Source organism: Corvus brachyrhynchos, unplaced genomic scaffold (genome assembly GCF_000691975.1).
Source record: "Corvus brachyrhynchos isolate BGI_N302 unplaced genomic scaffold, ASM69197v1 scaffold97, whole genome shotgun sequence".
In the NCBI taxonomy this organism is placed as follows: Eukaryota; Metazoa; Chordata; class Aves; order Passeriformes; family Corvidae; genus Corvus; species Corvus brachyrhynchos.
The window spans coordinates 4,915,447-4,919,449 of NW_008239758.1; positions in this window are offsets into that span (position 1 = coordinate 4,915,447).

The window sequence follows — 4,003 nt, forward strand, 5'->3', positions numbered from 1 at the left end:
GGGACGGTGGTGTCCGCCCTCCTGCCCCACAAATAAATTCATTTTGCTGTAAATACTGACCGTGAAGGAGAGGGTGTCTCCGAGCGGGGTCGCCTGGGGGGCTCAGGGCGCTGTGTGAGGTCGGTGCCTCACAGCCCCCTCGCCTTCTGTGCCCTGTGGGAAGGCAGCGATGGGCTTAGAGTCTCTTGTTATCTGTAATGTCACCTGCTTGTTTCTGTTTTCTTCGCTCTGTGTGGGGCTCTGAGGCAATCCACTACAGCTTCTTCACATGCACAGCATTTCCACCTCACACCCGATATATATGTATACATATACTTATTTTTTTTTATATATATATACACTCTCCCCACTCGTCACAGCCAGTTGTAGCCCATACCATGCAGGGAGGTTTTAAAGGTGAGCTTTAAGGATGATGAGTGACTTGATGGCTTGGAGCAGATAGGAAGGGAGTACAGGATTCCAGGGAGATGAAAGAAACCAAATAAAAGCAGAATTTTGTCTGTGGATAGGGGAGAGGAGCAGGCCAAGACTGGAGGAACTGCCAGGAGGTGAGTGGAGTTTGCAGAGAGTTTTGGAGGAAGGAAGGAAAAGTGTGCAGTTGTGAAGCCTGAGAAGCTGAGGCTGGGTAAAACAAGTTTCCATTTCATACAATCACAGAATATACTGAGCTGGAATGGACCCATCAGGATCATTGATTTCCTAGGGGTACTGTGAAGAGATTTAAAATTTGGGGTCTTGCAAGCAGACACATAAAGATTTCAGCAAAGATAAAGTCCAAGCAGAGACTTGCCAGGAGTTTGCTATCATCCACATTGAGAGCTGAGTAGGTAGATCCACAAACCTGGAAAAAACACTTAATGGGAAGAAAACACCTAGTTTGTTTGTTTGTTTTGAATATCTGAGCTTGGATCAACACTAGAAAATGCTGGTGCAACCAGCATGGAAGTGCTAGCATAGTTTTACATCTATTTTGGTAGAGATTATTCAGTCTTGGCTGTCTTTGCTGATGCAATAGGTTTTCCAAATGCCAGGCTGCATGAGCAGAAGATGACCTGCATTGCATGTGGGTATCACAGCATTCACCACAACATTATTTGGAGCACTTTCATGGTCTTGGCAGTAATCATACGGAGCTGTGAGGAGTGATGATCACATTCCTCCCAGCCTCTCCATGATCACCTTTTGTTAATTTGATTTTTTTAAACCTCAAATTCCCTCTGCTTGTTCTCAGACTGCTTTCTTTGTGTCAAGTTTCATCTCATCATTGGAAATATAAATGCAGAATAGCAGGGCACAACATCCTCAGTGTTTAGGAAAAGGCCAATTGATTGTTCTGCAGTTGTGAGCGACCAGCACAACAGCTGGCAGAACAGCAGCGTAAATACAAGGGAAATGCAAACAGAGAACAAGGCGGACACCTCCTGCCAGGAGTTACTGACCAGCAACACATGGTGCAACAAATGTTAAGTTGTGGCATCAGATGTCAAGGGGGAGCAGCAGAATGTTCAAATGTGATCTTACTTAAGTTGCGGATGACGCTCATCAGTTCTCATGTGACCGAAATGAGAAAACTCAGTTACAATAATGCTGGAGTAAGTGGGTTTCTTGGAGCATTCAGAGTCACTATGTTTGGTACAGTCAGAAGCTGCCACAGTTCAGAAGAGGCAAACAACCTCTAGGAAAATAGAGAACACAAAGTTTCATGCCATTTGTATTAAAAAAAGCCACTAGCCTCTGAGGAAGAAAATTCCCAAACAAGATGTCCCGGCTTATTCTTGGGGTAGAATAAAGGATGCATTTAAAAATTAAATGTACATATTGTTGCACTGTGAATGGAAAGCATAATATTGAAGAAATAGTGAAAGGTTTCCCAGCTGTGCCAGTGATTTGATGATGTATGGCAAAATGGTGAGTGGTAATCAGTGAACATTACTTCCTCTTCTATAACGTCAGAACTGGAATGGTGTTTATTCTCCTTGACCTGCATTACTCAGACCTGCTTTCATATATTAATGCTCCCATCACCTTCATTCCCCAGCACAACTTATTTTCATGGTTTTAAGGACCATCTATTCATATACCTCTGTGGAAAATATGGGCATAATTTTTCTGAAAGATGTTTCTTCTGATGTTTACTCCCTTCTCCCAAATCCATTTAATCCATCTGCTAACACAGAGGACCTTTTCCTTTGGCTCCTTTTATGTTTGCTTCTGCTATAGTGGCTTGTTATTTCTTTTGCTAAAGCTTTGGAAATCACTAGAGGAATCTTAGTAATGTATTCATTTTGAGGTAAATTTATCTCCAGAGCTGGTAAATGGGAAGTCTCTTCTTCACCTCAGTGGGCTTTGGATCTGATGTTTAGTGCTAACATCATTTCAGTTCTAATCTTGTTGTTTGGGGCCCAGTGTGCAGCTCCTGACACTGCTGAGATTTTTACCATAGACTTTATCGTGAGCAGAATCAGCCCCTGCTTCCTGAGAGACAGCCTATAAACATACAGAAGAAAAAAGTACAAGGTTCTCTTGAACAAATGCATCTTAAATTTTATTTGATTCTGAGTCTCACTGTTTTGTTTTTTTTTTTTATCTACAGGTACTCTGACCTCTGTTCTACGCCTTATCCTAACAGGATGAGCTGGAGTTTCAGCTGCCCAGGCCTACTGGAAATTGGGCCCAGCAGTTATTTGGCAGTGGCCTTCATGAGCAGCAATGCCAGCTTTCCATTGCAATGCCCACATTCAGAGATTTGCAGAATTAGAGTCCAAATTCTGCTTGTATTTGCAAGCCCAGAATGCCACTGACTTCAAGGGGGTTGTAGGATTTTAGCCAAGAGCAGAAATTGGCCCAGGATTTTTTCAGACTCCCTCATGCTTCTGTTTATATGGTATTACCATCAGGCTCTATTAGCATGCTCTGTGATGCATTTTACTTTTAAATTACATAAAGGATATTTACTGTGCTGATGCTACATAGTTTGCAAGAAAGATGCACATATGGAAATGAAAAAACATCAATTACCATCAGGATTTCCAGCTTTCAGCATTCATTTTCCAAAACAACCCAGGGACTATTTCTCATCAAAAAAAAAAGCAGAAATGAAAATCTGATTTCTTGGCATTTATGTATGGCATTCTGGAGCCTTGCTCATCAAGTCTGTTGTGAAAATGGTTGGAATAAAAAAGCCTCGTATTGTACAAAACTTTAATACACTGCTTTTATTTTCTGTATGCTGGTTTCCCAATCAGAGGCATGAGTCCACCCCTAAAAATAACGAAATGTTTTTCTGCCTCTCAGAGGATGGGAGAAGAGATCATCTGGGGAAAACTGAGAATGACAGGTACCACTGAGAATGACGGGTACCACCAAGAATGACAGGTAAAAACACAGGCAGAGTTTGAGAATTAATGGATGAAACCTGTGAAAACAGGCAAGTGAGATGCCAGGCGGAGCACGTCGGACAATGCCCACCGAAAGCGGGCAGTGGAGCCAGGTCAGTGCTGCCCTGCCCAGAGGGATGGATGGCACCGCTTCAGGGCCAGCAGCTCGGGGGTGCCCTTGGAGCTGCACAAGCTGAGACCAAACTGGCTGCTTGCTGTCTTTCCCGAGCAGGGGGCAGCGAAGGGGAGAGGGATTCCCCAGGGCAGCGCTGCTCTGGTTCGAGTCGGAGCCACCGGGCAGCTCAGCATCTTTCAAAATGAGGCAGATTGTGTTGCCACGTGGTTACAAATCTGGGAGCTTCCTTCTAGATAGCCTTGTTTAGAAATCTGGGCTGGGGCCTTTTAAAGCCCTAATGACTCCCTACTTAAGCTTTTAATATCCATATTAAATATTTCATTGAGCGCGGCCTGGTATTCAGGAGAACAGTGTGCCATTGTCGGCTGATGAGTAACTTTAGCCAAAGAAGTTATTCTGTACCTCTGTGCTTTTCCTTCTCCCGCATCTGCTTTGTCTGGGTAGATAGTAAAGTCTTTCAGGGCAGGAGTGGCTCGAGCTGTGTGTGTCT